This window comes from Lepisosteus platostomus, chromosome 25 (assembly GCF_059453375.1).
Source record: "Lepisosteus platostomus isolate fLepPlt1 chromosome 25, fLepPlt1.hap1, whole genome shotgun sequence".
Lineage (NCBI taxonomy): Eukaryota > Metazoa > Chordata > Actinopteri > Semionotiformes > Lepisosteidae > Lepisosteus > Lepisosteus platostomus.
Window position 1 is genome coordinate 10568144 of NC_142635.1, and position 21856 is coordinate 10589999.

General features: G+C 35.4%; 1 long non-coding RNA gene across 1 annotated transcript in view; it reads left to right on the plus strand.

Annotated features, from left to right (window-relative positions):
* The first annotated feature begins 19556 nt into the window (after positions 1–19556).
* LOC148641063 (uncharacterized) overlaps positions 19557–21856 on the plus strand; it is a 58554-nt gene continuing 56254 nt past the window's right edge. The window contains exon 1 of the long non-coding RNA XR_015930304.1: positions 19557–19672. This is a non-coding gene — a long non-coding RNA (uncharacterized LOC148641063). The remainder of the gene's footprint in view (positions 19673–21856) is intronic.

The following is a 21856-nucleotide window of genomic DNA, read 5'->3' on the forward strand; positions in this document are numbered from 1 at the left end:
TGAGAACATACAGTATGCATTGCCTCTACTATACTGTATATTGGCAGTGCCAATAAGGGGATAGGCCCAGAAGCCATGGTTCACTGAGCACTGAGTGGAATATTCACACTCAGTGATTTGAAGAAATAATTCTAATAAAATATCCAACAAGACGTTGTCTGAACCGATTTTAAAACCTTGCAATTCTGGCAACTCCACTAGGTCAGAATTATTTCTTTTTCTCTGTTGTTGTTCCATATTCAAGAAACAGATGTGGTGTTCTAAAGCAAGGGAATATTTCTTATTGTGTTCAGTGGAAAAAAAAAGATTTAGTACGATTCTGTGATCTGCACAAAGTAGCAAACACGAAACCTTCTCACCTGCTTACTGTAAATCATTTTTCAAAAGAGTACAGCTCCCTGTTTTGTGATTCTGCCCTTTGCTATATTGCAGGAGATATTGGTATCTGGCACTGTAGTGACATCTTTCACCAATCCTTACATTTTCAAATTATCTCATCCAATTCAGGATTATGGAGCAGCCGGAGCAAGCAACAGGAGCAAGGCGGAATACACCAGTCACAGGGTGGGACACCAGTCCAACTAGGGCACACACAGACACAAACACAGACAACAACTCTCACACACTCACACCAGGGCCAATTTTCAAAAAGCAGCTTAACCTACCAGTCTTTGGACAGTGGTAGGAAACAGGAGCACCTGGTGAACATCCATGAGAACATGGGAAAAATATATTGTAGAAACTTCACACACATAGCAGTCCTGGGAATTGAACCCAAGGCCTCAATGCTAACTACTACACCAAGCGCTAAAAAAATCTGCACTATCAGAAAGTATTAATTTACTGGGAAATCCTGAAGCAGTTAGAGCAGAGAAACATTAGTTCAAAACATGTTTTGTTGAAAATAAACAAAAAACTAAAATGCTAATTTTTTTAGAAACATTCTTCAAGATCTCCAAGCATTTGAAATCTTTGCTGAATTTGTATTTTTCAACAAAGTGCTTCTAAACCATTCCTAGTTAGTTTCCTAGTTTCTTTTGTGCTGGTTTTCTGTTCTTATCAAACAAGCCCAAATGTTGCAAAGAGATGTATTTTTGGTTCAGAACAGAAGAGATGCACACCAGCAAGTTTGAATTAGAATCATACTTAGTTCAAATTAGTTTTATTTACGTGTTTCTGCTCCTGCTTTACTGACTGGGAATGGCTTAAAAGAGACTACTCTTAATGAAATAGCAAGGATTAGCATTTACAATTGTGTAAATACTCACCAGATTAAAGAGCTTGTGAGGCTTTACAATTTCTAAAGCAAGGTTTTATGCACACGTCTGTAACTAATTACATTCATGTTCATTTTTAAAAAGAACAAGACAAAGCATCACAAAAAATATAGCAGCAGGTTTTTTAATGTCAAATTTATGGGGGGGCATTTACAGACTTCTATGATTAAATTCAGTTTCATTAAGCAGTTCTGGTTTAATGCAACAAATACATTTACTCCATTTATTTCTGCATTTATTAGCAGGCATATCAAAGTTAATGGAAACTAAAATACATTGACCAACTCAAAATATTATTAGTTCACTTTTTTTACACAACATATTGTTGTTTGAATTTAATGGGTTTTTTTAACAATAAGTTCAGTTTAGTCAAATTTATCATGGGTGTGGTGGTAGGCTAAATAATTAGTCTGCATGTACAGTAGTACAGTGTGTTTCACACATCCATTGACACATGTCAAACAAGGCTTCTAATAATGTTATTGTTGAAAAACCTACATGCAAACAGTTCAAAGATTGGGATGCAGACAGCTATTATGCAGTTAAATATCCAAACATTCAAGACAGACTGTTAAAATATTTTAAGTTATGGTTTTATTTAGATCAGATGTGGTATGCAAAACATGAAAACGTTGACTAGCTGCCTCAAATTCTTATAATATACAGTGACAGTCCTGTTGTAATTACACTGGAGGGCACCCATTCTTGGTGATAACAACAACATACTGTAGGTAATCACTCCTGTGATTCTATCCTGTCACCAAAGATTTTCCAGTATGGGTCCTAAAGTGCAGTATCCTTGCTTAAATAAAGTGCATATCATTTATTGATTCATGTATAAGAAACATATTTACAAAGCATCATATACATGTTTTTATATACTGGATGTTACAAACACATCTGCACTGTGTGCAGTAGAACAGAAATATATATGTAAGCTTCATCAAACAAGAAAGCTTGTTTTATTTGTTTTGATATGTTCTATTTTAAAATAATCTTAATATCTACAGATAGACAGTTCCAAAGAGTACTATGCAAATACTGTACTAGGCAGAATTAAGAATATGCAGGTTTTACTGAGGAATCTTGTAAATCTTGTGAAGACTTTCATGCATTAGGAGAACTGTAATCTTAATTAAATACTACAGATGTCCCACCCATTTACACAGTGTGGTCTGCAGTGGTTTAAACAGAAAAGCTTAATTTTTTTTTCTGTATAATCTAATATTTTGCATAGATTTTGAAAACTGATGTATGCTGTCATTTAGTTGTTGTTTCTTCTTCTGACTTATGTATACATAAAAAGGCAATGTGGCCATGTACTGTATGTCATCAGATGTCATGAATACAATTATAAAGTAATTAAAACATATCCATTATACTTTACTCTACAGATTTGTTAATTCTTTATCTGTAACACCAGTATATGTTTAAAACATGCCGGTTCAATTGTATTTTTGTTGCTAGAATGCCTGGGGAGAAAACTCAGCATTGTACGAGCCTTTTTCTTTTGTATATATGCATACATTACTGAAAGAGAATAATGTCAGACATGAATACTCATTTAAAATTCCACATCCGTCAGGTCCAGTAGGAACGTCTGTTAATGCTTCAACTGGGTCTTGGATTTCAGCTATATGGGATGTTTGCCTGTTTATGCCTTCCGGCGTAAACAACACATCCTGTTGTTGTTACCATAACATTAGTTTTTTATGGGACAGGGCTGTTAGCCTTGTGTCCAACCTCCAACATGGAGGACCTGGCGCCCGACATGGGACGCGAGCCCACTACCCTGAGATTAAGAATCTCATGCTCTACCAACAGAGCTACTTGGGTCCCAGTCAGCTATACTGTGTATTAATGTAGAAAAAAAAAGGCCAAAGAAGATTCCCACCACAAAATAGTCATCAATACTTAGGATTCTTTGTCACCGTTCCTTTTACAGAGTAAATAAAATAGAAAGAATAAATGTCTTCTACGGGGTCCAGTTTTTAAGAACGCTACAGTACATGTTGTATAGTGGCTGATGGCGAGCAAGGTAACCAATGCAGTTTGTAAACATATCATGTCTCAAGACATGTCTGAAACAAATTGTGAAGTCTACAAATTAAATTCTTTGCTTTTTTAATTTCCTACCAACTTCAGAATTACATTGAAACGCAAAGCTGTTTAATTCTCTATAATCAGTTTGTAGAGCCACATGCATGCAACAAATAGTATCGCCCATAAAATCAGGGACAGCCTCAAATTAAACACATGGTTTTCCTTTCACTACAGTATTTTATTCTCTGGTTAGTTACGGCCCTATTAGCCCATGTGGACAATTGGTAAAAAGCTCACAATACAAAGATGATACAGTATATCTTCTTGATGAAATTAGAAATTGATTCAATTCGTAACAAACATGCTCAGTATTTTGTCCAATCATGCTTTAGAAAAGGTTACTCAACTGTGCAGCCGTAGTATTGTTGTGGACCCATAATGAGTGGTTAGTGTCACCGCTGTGGTGGCGCTGGTAAGTAAAAGCCGTGACAATAAGAAAACTTGAAAATTTGACTTAGAACAAAAAATCAAATGTGATTAGTGGTATGGGAACATGATATTGTCTGAGCTACCAGCTTGAACAAATGTTGCAAACCATTCACGCAATTGCTCAGAAAATGAATGAACAAAATGTTACCGAAAAGTTAAAAACATTATGTGTGAAATACGTCTGCACTTATATCCACTGTCATTGTTTCTATCCCATGTAAGTGCTATTTACCAAATGACTTATCTCAGAATCATTGGGGAATACTGTACCTGTAATTTGTTTACTTGTTTACTTGGTAGACAGCCTTATACAGGGGATCTTATAGTGGTGGAATTGAGTTTTATACCCATCAGTTTTTACACTGATTTTACACAGGTACAGTAGTTTTTGTTTTTACATTTTCACCATATTGACTCAAGCACTGCATGGTACTGTACCTGTACAAGACGGCTCTTCCTTATTGCAATTCATTTTTTGTAACACAGATTTTTTAAACTATTTTCTAAGACTCATAAGAAACAGTTTACTGCACTTTACCTAATGCAGTAGGCCATATTGTTATTAAATACTCAGACAGAATATGAATAATAAAATATTACCAGTAATAGTGTTGAAAATGTTATGAAAAAAAAGTTATAATTTTATTAATAAAAGTGTTTGCCTGTAGGCAACAAAAATTATATTTACTGTCACCCAAAGACAAAACTAGTTGCCATGGTAACTAAAATGGTCACTTCTTGTACGAATGCTACAGCCCCTTAAAAGTAAGCGACATTTATTTAAATGCAGTAATGCAATATACAATATATGTTTTGTTTTTTAAATTGACATAAATCCTGTTTTCTTTTTAGAGGTGCATAAGTATTTAATCTAAGTCTGATAATTTAATGTAATAATTCTGATACTAATAATTTAATAATAATCTCCATAATACCATAATAAGGAATATGGTTTCTGATTTTTAAGATAGAGCATGTGTTTTGGTCTATTGTAACCTCATAGAATGTAATGTTATATATTAATACAAAAAATGGAATTTTAGAATCCAGTTTAGTATTATGACTTAAAATGCTTTTAAAGATGGATAATGTAAAAATATAAGAGCTATTTTAAAACTTGTATAGCCAACCAATGCTAAATTGTCTTTGTCTATCCTCTAGAAAATTGATTGACATTTATGCTTATAAAAGAGACCAGTTTTTAAAATTATTTTTACTTCTAATTGATTTGATACTTTTGTCTCTGTTGTACCACAGCACTTAAAGGGAAATGTACGCAGTGTGCACATCTTATGGGCATTGAAATGAAACACTAATGCACTATTCATCAATTTAAAAAGCATCTCTAAATGCAAACTGCTTTTTTATTATTATTATTATTTTTCAGTAGCAAGGCAGAGATTTAAATACAATAATCTTGGAAATTGTTAGTTGCTAAATTATCTTACTCAGAAACACACATACAAAATGCTTGGTTTTGATGATTTGGAAACCCTAATGGACCTAAAAGGGTTAGTCAGTCTTGCCCATCGTGTGTATTTATTTTTCAGTCAACAAGTAATTGAAGTATTCAGATAGAAATATCCAACCATTTCCATAAGTAAGAGCAGGGTCATCCTTTCAGATACATTTAAAATAACATTTCGTCATGCAACCCACAAATGAAAACTTTATTTTTTTACATTCAGTAGCACAGGGTAATCCATTTTGGTGCAAATGTGAGACCCTTGGCTCTATTTACAATTTAAAAAAGACATTTAGAACCAAAAAAATTGGATTGTTCTCATGCTATGAATTTGGAAAGCAGGCTGAGTGGACCTGGGAGCCATCTGGAAGGAATTAGAGCAAGCTACTGTACAGTACATCGCTTGCCCCTACCTGGGACTGAACTGGGTCCTTCCAGTCAGGACCTAGATGACAAGATGGCAAGTACAACATAATTTTCAATTTGTGCCTTTGGTCTTTTGCACTCATCTAAGCCCTGGGAGGGTTGAATAGACTGTTAATAGCTATTACTTTTACTTAGCATATTCTCTACTGTAAGCAAGTACTTTGTAAGTTCACAAACTTTTTTTTGTAATCCATCTGTCCATCTGTTTTAGAAAGCTGTTTGTCCTGATAAGGGTGGGGGCAGTCCAGTGTCTAGAAGTGGAGGGACTGTGGCAGAATGGAGAGTGGCATGACTTCTCTTTCTCTCAAAGAGAAGCCAGTCCATCACACGGCACCTGTTTGGAATACTGCAATTTTATTTTCTCTGAAAATATGGTGCACAACATTATAGTCAGGTCATACACTATTAGCAATCTCTCTGGCCTTTAAGAAATTTAGATGGATGACTTTCCTCTCTTTGTGTCATGGCAACAGCAGTTGAAATGCAATTTGCTTTGAAAAGTATAGGCATTTCTCTGCTATAAAATCATTTGGAAAATCTCCAGGTTTCAGCATTTGTACACAGGACACATAATCGCATGAAATTGTGTGATTCCTTCTTACCCATTTCTCCTTTAAAGCAATAATTATCTGCCTGCAATGTAAGCTATGTTTCTCATATTGAGACCATCTATAAATAAGCAGCATGTCCGATTGGAATTATTTATGATCCTACTTTTAATCAATCCACTGTCTCCAGGATAATATAAATTTCAGAAGAACAGCTGATAAATCGTTTTGGTTGACAAAACAATGTTTGCACACACTTACTCAAACACAAAAGCAGCAATTTATGGATACTGCAACTAAATTATTTCATTGTCTTATTTATTTGGTTCCATAGTCTGCATTTGATTATTTCATTACTGAAATCAAATGTATTTTGACGGATTAAGTGTATGCAGCACATTGTATGGCTTAAGATAAACACAATACAACACATTTGATAACCTAGGGAGGTGAAGACTGGGTGTAGTGTTGGACTTGTGTTTACTTTATTGCCTAGCTTTGAAGTAATCATTTCTGATTTATATACATGCCATTACAGCAGAGTTCACATATACCAAATATCTGGGGTTTAACATAATATCTTTTATTGAAAACTTGCAAGATAACCCTAAAAAATCATACCCATACACTCCATACAGTATATACTATGAGAAAACTCATGTTTCAAAACTTACATGTATTTTCCAGTCATACATTTTGAGTGATTCAATTGTCTAAACTTACATAAAGAGGAAGTTGCATTGAAGATGAACAGCCAGTGAAGAATGTCTTTGACAGCAGCTACTGTAGCTAAGGTGTACCATCTGGTCACCCCTAATTAAAAATATAAAACAGTGAAAAACAACAGTGTTGGTAAGATGCAAATTATGATAAATATAATAAAAATTACCTTCCATTTTGCACAAAGCATTTATCAATTCATTGTCTGCAATGTTCATATTCTACAAGTCACAGCGTTAATCAGAGATTGTTAATCATTAGAAATTGTTTGTGGCAGCAAAATTATTGCATCATGTTCAATTAAAAAAAAATATCTGTGTGAGTTAGCACCCGAGGTTAATTTTCAAATTTTTAGGTTTTTAGTTTTTCTGAAATATAAAAAATAAACATGAATTTGTTATATACTGTATATATACAGTATAAATCTTATTTATAAAAAATAACAAAAACAGCATGGGAAGCTGTAGAAGATGTGAAAATGTATGTCAAAGAAAGGTGATGCCAATTAAGTCGTTTTGACTATTGTTCTGGTATTGAATAAACTTCTTATGTAATCATGGTTGAAGGATGAGAATGTCCAAGGCAATGCAGTGCATTACATCATTTCCCCTTTGTCAGATTCTATGTTCCCAGTCACACAGTTATTTGGCTGTACAGTGTGTTTTCATGTTTAGCTGGAAAACGTAGATCTTGTTAAACATACTGTAGGCATCCTAATGAACTGTCTTACCATGTATGGGCCCCAAGCACTTGATGTTTTAGCAAAATCTTGAACAGAAACCTATAAATATCTGATCTTGGACTGATTCACAACAAAGGATAAATAGACAAGGACAATGGCCTAAATCTTGCCTCACTTGTGGTGCTCTAAGGTTGTGTCACTGCAAACAGTCTCTAATGGATTAAAGCTGATTAAAACTCTGAAAGTGCAAAACATGAATATAATTTGCAAGCACCAAATTGATAAATGCTTCATGCTAAATAGGAATCCATATACATATTTATTTCCATTATCACCTTTGCTGTTTTTAATGGTTTAATATTCAAATTAAGGTTGTTGAAATGCTACATCATGGAAAATTGCTGTCAAAATTTTCTTCTTGCATTTTATTGCTTCGACCATGCTGCATGATTCATAAATCACTCAAAATAATGCCTTATAAAACACTTATAAAAGCAATGTTCAAGTACAGATATGCATCAGGGACATATATTAATATTAATATCAAAAGTGTCCAGTAATTTATATAGTCTGCTGTAGTCTGCTGTCTAGACTTATTTTCTTACTTCACCCACCAGTAGTTTGCTTTGTGCAGTAGTTCAGCTTTGTGGTGCAGATGTCATTAGTCTGAGCCTCCTTCAACAGCTACTGTACGTGTGATTGGGAGTTGTTCAAGTGTTGATGCTGGATCTTTTTAAATCCTAGTATGAAAAACCGCTGTTACAGCAGCTTGTGATTTTCATGCTTCAATGTTGTGGCAGTTGCAATATGAAATAGTGACTTGTACAGTACATGCATGGGTGTCATTGCATGGGTTGCCCTACGTCCTCAAATTCTTAGTGAGCTGTAATGAATACATTCAATGCAAAATAATTTGAGTGTCTCTGCATTTAATACTCTGAAATTATATTATGGTGAGCAGCAGCGAAAGATACTGTGATGCCCCGAAGGAATAAGTAGCTTCTAGTATTCCAGCAGCCATGATGATTTTGTTTGTGAAAGAAGCTTCAAACAACTCGAGGTCACTGTTTCTCTTTATTTTCAAGCCACATTATTTGCTACTGAATCTTTAAAAGAGCTTTTTACTGCAGCAAAAGTCGGAGCCCTAAACTGTCTCTCCACCTAACACAATATTTATAAATGTTGTTTTTTTTTTGTGATACAAAGGGTTGAAAGACCTTGAAATGCAAAACTCTCACAAGGAATCGTACCTCTTGTGCTGATTAAGGTTCATTGTGAGGTTTTCCATACAGAGGTTCCTAGCAACTGCTCTTTTGCAGTTTTACTGAAAAGCCTTGGGAATACAAAATTTACAATTTGCGATGTTTAACACTCTCTTCACCACAATCCTGCTCCACATGTTTTCTGGCCACATGTTTCACATGGTTTTATCTATTAATTTATTATACTGTAGGTACTGTAGCATTTCTATTGTGTATCGTTGTATATCACCCATCCATATTCTAAGTGCTTTATTTAACACAGGGCCGCTGGGGGTCAACAGCCTATACCAGTTAGCAATGGGCACAATGTTGGGCACACCATGGACAGGAAGCCTTTTCATTTTGTTTCTTTTCTTGTGTTAAAATATGCTGAATATAATTCTTGTGTTAGTGTAGTCAAACACATAATTATCAGTCTTATATAAGCCATCAACATTCCTAAATGTTCAAAAGACAAGTGAATATTAAATTATGTTAGTGAATTAATCTCTTCATTTTCAAGTCTTCAGTTAACCAAACAGAAATCTTTGATATAGAAGCAATGGCATATGCAGTGTGGTCTCAGGACTTTAGAACTGGCCACAGGTGAGACTTAGATGGGGAGAAAGTCTGCTCATCTGTATTTTGTAGTTGCTATGCTGAACATCCACTGAAATTTAGTGGTGTTAACAAACATCCAATTATATTATTTGGATAATCAAGCAAATAGTAATGTTGTAATTGTGATGTATTCAAATGTAGTGTCATGTTCCTCATAGGTTGATCACTCCAGCTCTGTCAGTGGATTTATGACAGTCAGTGCTGACCTCCAAATAGTTTTAGTCAGCTAGGGTCTGAATAAGTTTGTGCTTCCCAAATGTTGCTGTAAACCGAGAGGCATCATTCAGGCACTTAATCACCAGACCCAGTCGAGTCAAGATGGATCCAGTTTGTGGTAGTCTGGTTTGGGGTGTTGGGGTGTTCATATCCTATTTATTAGAGTCTAATCGCAACAATATTCCTAAGAGCAGAGTAGAATGACTTGAGCAGTTCCAGTGTCTTATTTTCAGTTCAAGGCAAGACAAAGATACGTAGCCTTGATAGTACAAGGATATGTTGGCTGTTTCCAGGTTCCAGATAATTAAATTCTGCTTGAATGTAATGCAAAGACCGTATTTTTCACTTGTATGTCTAAAATCAATAAATACACTACATTGAAGGAGCAAATTAATTGTAACTAGAACATGCATAACACAATCCAAGAAGATAACTAAAGATTTCACCCATTTTAACCTTTTATTTCATTTTAATCTGCAACAAAATAGTAGCATTTTTCCCATCTTCTTCATAAAACATGTAGAAGATGTTTTCTTCTTTCTTTCACTACTCCCTGACCTATTGTACCTTGGTTCTACTAAAACAAAAGAATGCAAGAATAAGAAGCCATCTAGTCCATATAGTAGTTTGATCTGAGAATCTCAATCAGATGCTCTGTCAATGAAACCAAGGATCCTATTTCAACAATAGGCTGCACTTGTTTGTTATTTGTTATTTTATGAAAGGCTGAATAAAAATACTGGTAATAATATTTTTATAATATAACATATAGTATTTTATTCAATATTATATTTGTGTACAGAATGAGGAAAAGAAGCTATATTTACTTATGAAAGTATCCTCAAACGGCCAACATATTAAGTCCTCTTAACAAAGTGAAAGGCATTTCAAAAGAAGTTTTTGTGAATGTTAATTTTGAATCTTTGAATACCTACAGTACATGTATTAGTGTCATCAGAGACATCAGGCTCAGATAAGTAACATAAGTGTTAAATGTCAGAACACGTTGCAAATTTATGATATGACTTAATTTGGCTCAGAATTGCAAATGGGGATCCAAACTCAAAATCTAAACAAAACCTGTATGCAAACATCATAAACCCTATCTGACAAAAACGGTAATCTCCAATGGAACTAGATGGAAGCAACAGGTATCATGCGCAGGTGATTTTCACACTCTCTACCCTCAGTATCTCAGATTCACATGAAGCAAAATTTTAATCCCATTCCTCTTGAATCGGGATGTGGAGAAATTATTACGCAGCTCTTATGAAGTCTTTACAAAACAACAATTTAACAATTAAACTTCAGACAAAAGTACTTTAATGTTTCTCGTTGTAAATGTAAATCTCAATGAACATATGCTTTGTACATGAAATGTTTTATTTTCTAATTACCTTTCAAAGTGCTTATTAATTAAAATGCAGCTAGGTAGGTCTAACTCTTTCTGAGAAAAGATTCATTTTCTTAGGAAAACAATCACAAGTTCTTAGAATATGTGAGTTCATGAACTCTTTTATTTGTAACCTCCAAAAACCATCCTAAAAACTAAGTATCTGAGATCAAAAGACGTGTTCCATTCAGAGTACGCCATTATTCCACAGTGGAAAAACGCTGCTTAACAAACAAGCGTTCTTTCATTGTTATGTGCTATCATCGGAGGAGGCTTGCAATGTAATTTTAAAACACTAAATGGAATGCCAAACCTTGCCTAACAGACATGGAAAAACAGAAGTCCAGAACTAAACATTGTTATGGTTCAAAATAGTTTCAGCCCCTTAGGCTGAAAAATGGGTGATAAAAACCAGGAAAGAAAGTGCTGTTATTATTTGTACTGATTAAGCCAAATAAAAACTGCCATTAAAGATTTTGAAAGCTTATGACTGGCATCTGTCATAATAGTATCAACAAAACAAACAGGCTTTTGTGCATGTCGCGTACAGTATTGTACGCGACATTACTGAATCAATTACTGAATCATTTCACACTTGTGGGCAGTTCATACTGTATCTGAATGTTTATATGTTTCATCCACATAGAAGGCTAAAATTGTGAGTTTGTATTAATTGGTTAACTAAACTCTTCACAGATTGCGTATGCTTCGTGTGCACAAACTATACACGATTGAATCGGTCTCCACAACGGTATTAAAATGTTGGAATTAAAAATTGACTGCCGTTTGACCTATTTTAATGCAACATAATTTTTTCTCATTTTAAACCCCTTTATTTTTTGCACACTCATGTAGGTTGTTTTATTTTTGTGTTTAATGTCTAAGTTTAATGTCTTATCAGTCTTTTCTTCAACATTGTTTTAATTTTACTCTATGAGTCCAAGTATCCTATTAACAAATTCTTGTGTGAGTTGAGAAAAACCCTTTATACTGCCCTTAGCATGACCTTGAACAACAGGTTATTCAGAGCTTGAATAACTCCTGGTGTAGTATAAACACTCTCTGAAATCCCCTGGAACCTAATAGACATAAAAAAATCCTTCATTGTTGTATACTATCTAATTAGCTTATGCAGTGTAAGTGTATATTAATGGTTTTTTTAGAAATAAAAAGCAAATTATAACCTTCTCTGTGATTTTAAATTGATTATCATCCATGTTAGAAAATACAGAGCAGCAAAGACTATCAATTTTCTTCCTACTGAAAGGGAGATTAAATTAAATGGCTGAAACTTAATAGCAATGGTCTGCAATCAGAAAGTAATAAAGAGTAATAAATTCTCTGTTTCATTACTGCTTTTCCTTCACTTAAAAGAAGCTTGAACATCCATTATGTACAGTATTGAATGAGTGATTATGTGACTCACTTTTCAAATTTATTATGGCTTTGAAATCTAGAATTCTTCAACTAATGATCTTATAATTGACTACGGCTGCTGCCAATTATTTTTTATGCATTATTACATCATAAATTGGCTCCTGCCCTTTCTTGTATACTGCACACAACCTGCCCACTAGCCATTCCAGAGAAGGTCATTAAGAAACAGTGGATAAACACTGTGATATACAGTACTTTGTTTTTACTGTGTGTGTCATTGTTGGAGAAGGTTTAAAAGGACCATTAAGGACAAAATGCAGACTTTCAGGATAAAATGCTAAGTTGAAAGGCCACTATAAATCAAGCCAGTGAAGCCTGTGAGGGCACACTGTATGCCTTCACAACAATCAAATTCTAAGAGCATACACAAGGCATGAAAGATACTAAACACTCATATATATACACAGTATGGGAATTAATATTAATTAGCTCACACCTTTTCGCAAAATTGAAAGGTAGAACTGTCTGAACAGACTTCTGATTTTGCTTTGCTTGTACTGTATAAAGTCACAGATAACCAAGGACAGCAGTTCCTCCTTCATTTGGATCTTGTCTGTGGCTGCTAACTGTGAGTTTATATACTGTACATTTTTGCACAATTATGAGTTTATTTAGACAGCTCTGCCATTCAGCATTATGAAATAGTCCGGCTAATATTCCTCCCAATAATTCATACGGGAAGGAATTTTAAAGGTTTCCTCTTAAAATCCACCATATTCTTGATAGGTGTTCCTTGTATGACACATATTCTATATGCATAGGTATAACTCTATAGCTTTTTTAAAATACATTTAAAGGTTATAATAATAAAGTACAGCAAAACCAAATAAAACTGGAGAACCATCAGGTATTGTTCAGAATGCAAAGGTCCCATGGTTTCTCAAACCTTTTCATTTAGAAACATTTAGTAAAATATTAAGTGAGTGTAAACAACACTGGCTGTGAAATCCGGCCACTGTTGTCTAGACCACATGATTTTTATTTAATCGTTTTTACCAACTAAGTTCCTTTGCTTCTTTATGATGGAGGGTTTCAGGTTATGGGTGACTTAAGGGATTTAAATTACTTTCAAGTGGGATTTGAGACTGTTTGAAGGGTGTATTTGTTGTTTCATTTTTTTTTTCTTCTCAGAGGACTCAGTGTGCACCAGGTGTTCCACATCAATATACTGTATTACAGAGTCTGAACATCAGAAGCAACAGAATAAAAATGACTGTCATTATGACCACAGCTCAGCAGACCTCCTTCTCAGACAATTTCAGGGAAATAAGAAAACAGAAATAAAACAAAAAATATTTTATGTCCCAAAAAGTATATTTGTGCAATCTGTGATATTTATCACATATTGCTGCAAAATAATCTCATTAGTTTAATGACAAGTAGCAGACAGAATACAAGGATGCTCTGTTATGTAGTACAATATAAACTTACTAAATAACTGAAGTTTAAATCCAGTTTCATCTCTGCTGCCATAAAAAGGATTTGTTTTCTTTAAGTGGTTTCAGTAATGAGAATTCACAGGTTATAGTCCTGGAATATTTGTTTCAGGTTAGTGCATTCAAATTATGAGAGCAATACAATTTTCCTTCTGTATCCGTGAACATGTGATTTCATAAACACATTTAATATCTTCAGTCTGTTCTTCACTAGTTTACATTAGTGGAATATAACAAATATACACTACTGTATATACATCTTTATATTCTTTTTTGTCATGACGGCTGTGATTTGGTCAGACTGCTTGCACCCAGTACCTTTTGACAGGAAATACATGCAACTTGGTTAAACTGGCAGGACATTGGCATTGTTGTGCTGTTTTAAATCTGTCAATTGTTATGAAAAAAAAATTGATCTCAGCCTCAATTCATGGAATGGCAGTCTTGCATAAGTCAAGAAAGCTACCATTCAGGATGAATATTTTGACAGGCTGCTGAGGCTGACAACTAGTCTTTCCTCTGCTTATGTCATTAATATGGATAAGGCACTTTTATTTTTGAGTCTTTCCTTTTTATCAGTGCGGTCATAAGGAATCACGCCTGCGTATCACCATGTGATATACTTTTGACACTAACAGACAATAACCTGAATTAGCATGACAGTTGTTTTATGTAAAGGATAGAAATACCAAACCACAACACAATGCCTAATCTTAAGATGTTAAATTTTCTCACTGAAAATAATACCTATGAGTCTCTTTTAACCAAAGACTTGTCTTACTTGTGTTCTGTCAGGATGTGATAAGAAAATGTATGTATGTATAAGATACAAAACAGCAATAACTGCCTTCTTGACAGCTCTTTTCAAATTCAGCACTTCTGTTCTCCTTATTTAAATAATTTCACTATATAGAGCTTTCCCTCTTTCTTTTTAGTTTGACTTATTTCAATCTGATTTGACATATAAAATCAAAACACTAACAGATATTCTATAAGAAAAGCTAGGCACTGAAAATTCAGCCTCATTGAATAGATCCATTTCTTGCTATTGCTCATTAAATTAAAGCTGTCTTGGGGTCCTGATATCTAGTGTATATAATTACAACCTCTGACAATTTAGAATGTTCAATTGTAGCTGATCAGGCTCCAAGTTATTTACACGGTTTTACTATCCTAATAACATCAATAATAATATTAATTATATGTATATTACTAATAAAAAAATAAGATAACATGGCTGTTTTATTACTTGGCTTTTGGTAAGACAATAATATTTGTTGGTACATGTATTCAAGACTCAGAGCCTAACACAACAATATAATCACAATTTTGATAGCTGAATATGTAGTACATCTGAATCACATAATTACAGTATATTTTTCCATACTCAATACATTGGCTGTCCGTCAATTTCAGAGTTAATATGATCTTCCTGTCTCCGTTTTGTCTTTAACAAATTATTTAGTGAAAGTGGAAGCGATATTGTGAAGAATTTGTCATGCATAAGATGCTGGCACAACCAGAAACATTGTTCTTACTAACCCAAACAAATCAGTAAAAATGAAACTGTAGTGTTCTTTTAGAATATTCACCTACAATTCTAATTATCAGCTGCAACACATTGCTGTATCTATTTCACTAGATAATGAGCAATGTCTTTGGACATTTGGCACCGCTCATCCACAAATAACATACTGTACAGTACTGTACATGAGATGTGGTAGTATCTCAACAACTACGTGTTGCCTCTATTGCCCTTCCTGTTGGTGTTTTGTTTATCTGTACAACCTGTAAAACCTTGAGGATGGTTGAATTATTACATTGGCCTTCAGTGATGCACTGGATTCTAGGGGCTTCAAAAATATTTTCTAGGCAATCACTCAATTTCTAAAGACTCACAATTGTTAAACATTGTTAAACAACAGTTAAACACTTACTGCAATCATTTGCAACAAAGATCCTCAGGACTTGAATTCCCTTAAATGAACCAATTACTTGTTTAATTGATTACTAGAAGCCTTTATAATCTTTAAAAGACAGATGATTTAAGGACCTGGATTAGAGACTTTTTCACTGGAATTAATTGCACCTAGCCATATCATCCTGCAACTCCCAACTGACCACCCACTGTTAAGCAGGTGTGAGGCTGGTCAGTACCTGGATGGGAGACCTGGGTGACACTTTCTTGCTGCTGGAAGAGGTGTTAGTGGATCCAGTAGGGGGAGCTCACCCTACAGTCTGTGTGGGTCCTAATACTCCAGTATAGTATAGTGGTGGGGACACTATACTGTAAAAAGACAAATGTGACAACAAAAACTTCCAGACAGACAGGCACACTAAGGACAGGAGTCGAACCCAACTCAGTGAGGCTGTGAGGCACCATTCCAATACGCTGCCCCCAACAAAACAGAAAACAAAATATTGTACAAGAAAACATCAAGATATTTTTGTCTAATCCTTTGGAATAACAAATAAATTGTGTCGGGATAGGGTTTTATTTTAAGTAACATTCTTTTCCCTTTGCCTCAGGAAGATATTGCTAACCACAAACACAAACCTTGCTTTTGCCCCTTTTATCATCTGCTGTTGCTTTTGAATGTTTACTCTGCATCTTGGCCTATATTAGTTCCATGTGTCTGACCAAAGAGCCTCCTAAGTTTCTCTGTAACCCTGACCACATAACGGGTGTGCCTGTGTGTGCATCACCAACAATTCAATTTGAGATTTTCCTCCAGAAAGATCATCTAACCAATGTCTCTCTCTCACAACTTTAAAGTGGTGACTTGTGCATGGCTCAGCTTCAGTTTAATTACTATAAATAGAAGAAACAATCTGTGAACTTTTGCCATTCCTATGGTTGCGAAAGTAAAAACGCACGAAATTGCCACATTCTGGCAAGTGTCTCTTAACCATAATTACTGTTGTGGTTTCTGCATCTTTCTGTGCCTCTGCACACATGGTATTCTGTAGATACACAATTGGGTTAAAGTATTTTTGACTTACTTTCTTCATTTTAAATGTCCCCTATACAAACATATATTCATTTTTCTTTATTGCTTTTTCACAAATACTTGATTGGTGATGCAAAACGGGTAGCACAGGAGTATTTAAACTGTAACTTTAATTATCCGCATCAGCAAACAGTTCTAAATCCTTTCATGATTCATGCAACAGGTATTTATTTTTTCCATTGTTAACGTTCCTAAACTCAAGTCTGAAACTTTTGCTATTGTTAGGTTTCTTCTTTCTCAACCCCCAAAGACTATTTTTCTAAAGAATATAAATCCACACAAACATTTTCTCAAAAACCATATAATCTTTAGAAAAAGAACCATAAACAATCTTTTACAGTCACTTCAAGACCATGAAGTCTAATTGAACAATTTTTGTTTTGATTTATGCTGGTACAGAAGAAAACAGTTTGGATGACTGTACTGTACATCTGAATAATGTAAATGTAACTGTAAAATGATAATATGACATTTTTGGTCAAAATTACATTGTCTTAAAGATCGTTATCAGAGCCCCTTTCCTTAAATTCAGCATAGCTTTTAGTAAACTAGGAAAGTTTATTAGTAATAATAATTTAATTATGATTTCTCATTAGACCATAATTCTGAAGGGAAGACTGGCAATGCCATACATACAGAATATCAATTTGTGTTTTGTTTTTTTAAAAACTTGCATTAGAACAACGTTCCATGGTGTTTCAGGTTGAATAAAGTATACGTTTTATTTTCTTTGACACTGAGAACCCTCGTTTGGACCATACAGAACAGTATAGCTTTCACAATGACTTGTTCAAGTCTTCAAAATGCTTTTATACCAGTCATTAAATCTATAAAAAAAAACTCCTGATGTTTTATAAAACAGTTTATAGATATAGCCTGAAATAAAGAGCCAAGAGATTGGGTCTAACTGGGTAGATCATAGACAGGAAGCATAGAAGCTCCATTATTTTTTTCACTGATCAGCTGGGGCTAACTTTACAAAGCTTTTCAAGTTGACAGCCTCCTAAATTCACTTTAACAGTATTGAAGAAAATGAGAGAAAAACATTTAATCTTTCAGCCATTTGAGCAACTAAACTGGTTATGAGAAAAATGCAGTATTCTACTGTGAAATCTTATTTTGTGAAGTGAGTTGAAAGAAGGCGACAAAGATCCAGTATTTCTTGTGAGTTAAAATTCTACTAAATGTAAGGGGCTCTATAAAGGCATATAGGCATTCCTCAATCCATCAGTATAATGAGGATACTGAACCATCAGTATGACACTGTGTGCAGCTACCTGTTACAGAGGCCACATTAGCTCTGCATCTGCCTGTCCCCTGCTCAAATCATCTCTGCCATGTTGTTTTCCATTGGGGATATACAGTAGCACACCGAGAGCAGGAAAAATAAATATGTCTTAGTTTTCCTTAAATTTTTTTTGCAATGCACAAGCTAAAAAAATTCAGAACTAAAGCTCTGAAAAGCCAACTATATGACTCAACCTCCCTTGCTGTACTTTAGCACATGGATGGATAGATATTGGGTCTTACAGCTAACACCTCGTGGGACTGAGCTGTGTTTTAAAAGCAAGCAGTAGCTACTGTAGGTGCGAAAATGTGACTATGAATCACTGTAACTCTCAATGTTTCGCAAAGATGAAAACAAGACCTGACTAAAAAGTCTTACACTTACAGTATATACTGTAACGCATACGGCCTCCATTGCTGGCGAGAGCCGGCTTACCAGCGCGGTGACGTCACCACCCTTCCATGTGGATAGCAGGGACCCCAGCCACTGGGCTGACGGGAGATTTCCCCTTGGCTCAAGAGGCTGGGTCCCTGCTGAGTGACGCTGGAGGCCCCGATGGTGGGGGGCTGACCTGATGCGGCAGCGGTGAGGGTGCCCGAAGTGTTACAATACAATATAAATCCAATGTAAGCAGTCATAGACAGATGTCTATTTCATTGTTGATATTCATGATCTCCTAATTCATAGGGAGATATTGTACTCAGTAGTTTTAATATAATTAATGTTTGAAGAAACCTTATAGCTTCTTTGAGTTTTAACTGTTTTACAGATATACACAAAGCAAGGACCAATTGTGTTTGCTTTTACATGGTTCTTGTGGGAGAAATGTAATGTGCTTTTTTATTACAGGTATATCTGATGCAACAGGACTTCTTGGCAAGGAGACAGTTTTCCGTCTAGTTTGAATTTTCTGTGTAGTAGGAATGGCAAATTAATAAGTGCTAGATCATATTTTCAAATGGACATTCTTACGAAATCCATTTGGAAAAAAAAACGTTCCCAGTAAAACAGAAGTGAGAATCTTATATTATCATACATTTAAATTTAAATGACTGAGTTACACTGATTTATGAAGTGATTATGCATAACATTCAAAAATTACCAAAGCTTTCAGCAGGTTTACAAGTGCCATCAGTGCCACTGTGCAGTCTGTGGATTTTAAATTAATACTCGATAAGTCACAAAATCAAAAGAAAAACAATTTAAACAATTGTACTGGGGATATTCAGTCTGACACTACAGATATATTTTTTCTCTTCTTTAAGGGAGCGGTGAAGGGACATGTTTGACACTACATGCGCACGAGGAAATTAAGCAATTAGCTGCACCTGTGCACAGCCTGTCCGAAATCATGTGGAAGGGCAGACTCTCAGGATAAGGTAGGACTGTGAGTGCACACGTATTTTAAAAAGAAAGGAAACAGAACTTGAGTTCTTTAGTAACAGCCTCGGTCGTAGCCGTGTCAGCCGCTGGTAAAAAAAAAGACGGTATTTGGTGGTCTGGCCAAACGGGTTCGACCGGGTGTGGGTTTTCCTCTGTTACTGACGGGCTAAAGTAGGGACCTTTATTAGGTTGGGAAGGTTATAGTACGCGGTGTTTTCTGTTTACCGTCTAGGTTCTTTGATAAGGATAGTTCGTGTGCAGTTTTCCCTTCCGCGCTACCAATCAAGGTGGGGGGGACTTTTAGTGTTCAAGTGTGCAATTGCATTAAACGCTTACTTGCAAGTTTTTGTTCTGCAACATGTTTTAAGCAAAGGGTCAGAGGATAATCCTAATTAATGTCAAAAGTTTCTTTGTTAGACTCCACTGACGTTAAAACTCAAAGATTTAAAGTGCCGTCCTCATGATCCTCTTTGTAAGAGAAGTCATGAGAACCCCAGTGTCCAAGTCAAATTCTACCCACAATGTTGCTGACCTCAAATCCTTAATTTCACTGTCGATAATTTGTTAATCTGCTTGTAGTGGCGCTCATGTGGGTGCTGTGCCTCAATGAGGGAAGAAGTACAAACTGTCTTCCAACATGGAAAGCACATGGGAGCTGCTTGGGGAAGCATCCTATGTAGGTGGAGGAAATAAATAATAATGGTGTGAGTGGTGTTTGTGTGTATACCCTATGATAGATTGGTGTTTCACCCATGTTCTATCCTGCTTTATGCCTGTTTCTAGCCTACAGTATACAGTAGCTCCCCAATGTCCCTGTATTGGATTAAGCAGTTAGGGAATGGATAATATGTTCATGAACTAGTGTTTCATACAAACTGTAATAAGTGAGCAACACTGATAATCTGGGCTAGGTTTTAATTATTTTGGATCATTCAAGAGTGTAATAGTGTGGGTGTTGTAAAGCTTAATAAATAAGTCTTTGCACCCCCTCCCCTTCTCAAATGGCATTGTTCAATGCTGGCAGAAAGCGCCAGTGCATTTTCCCTCTGCATACAGATTTTTTAATGTCTCTTAGGTCAAGATGAAAGCTCAGCTATCAGGGCAGTAATTTCCCTTATCTCAAGTGTTGTGAGCCAGAGAGTAACTCATTAAAGATGAGGAGGGAGGTGGCATCAAGACCAGCAGTGATAAAAAGCCTACATTTAGCACTTAGTCTCTGCAGAAGGCCTGTGCGGAGACTGGAAAACAACTGCGAAGCAATCTCACTTGGAGATTCTCCAGATAACTGTCAGAGGGCTAGATGTCTGCTACATTAGCAAATTGATTTTAACGTATTTGACACAGTACTGGTCACTGACTTTGTTGTAGTTTGAACCATAGATTAACACGCAGCTGTTTTCAAAGGTGAATTTACTGGATTATTCTACTGTAAATGCAGAAAGTTTAAATGAATAATAGAAAAAAAGACGCATTCAACAAACAATTAGTGTGCCGTTGTTGGTCCCCGGAGAGGCCGCTGCTTGCTAGCGTGCCACCATCTTGGAAACAAAGGCAGGAAAGCCAGTGAAGTAATTTTAAGCTTGCATCTATCCGACACATAGTGAAGCCCCAAAAACAAATGTTCAAAAACATTTACCAAAGAAATTAAAATACTGTACAGCAAGACCCTGAATGCTGTTCTTGGTACACATGGGGGAAAAGTAAATGTAATATATTAATTATTTAATGATTATCTATGATTACCATGTAAGACAGGCTCTTAGCATAACAGTAAACTAGGATTTTAATTCTGCCATGGGCAACCTTCTCATCTGCAATAGGTTTATTTAACAGCCGATGGCAATATTTAGCCTCTTAGCCATCTCTATCCGAGCAGGGGTCTCCTCCTCCTGGGACACAGTTATCCTTACTCCTTATACTTATTAAAATGGCATTCAGCCAGCTTGAAGCTGTACAAGGGAAGCGTTATTACATTTTTCAACCTTACCTATGTTAACTCTTTCATTAAGGCTGTAAAAACATCTCCACTATCTTGGAATCTTGTCCAATTACTTCATATCCTCTGTTGATAGTAACTAAATAGGAGGTTAGCTATTCAAATAGTGAAAGGCACTTTTTTTGTTTGCTACCCAGCTCTAGGATGGCATTCTACATTAACAGACGAGTTTATGAAAAAGCTT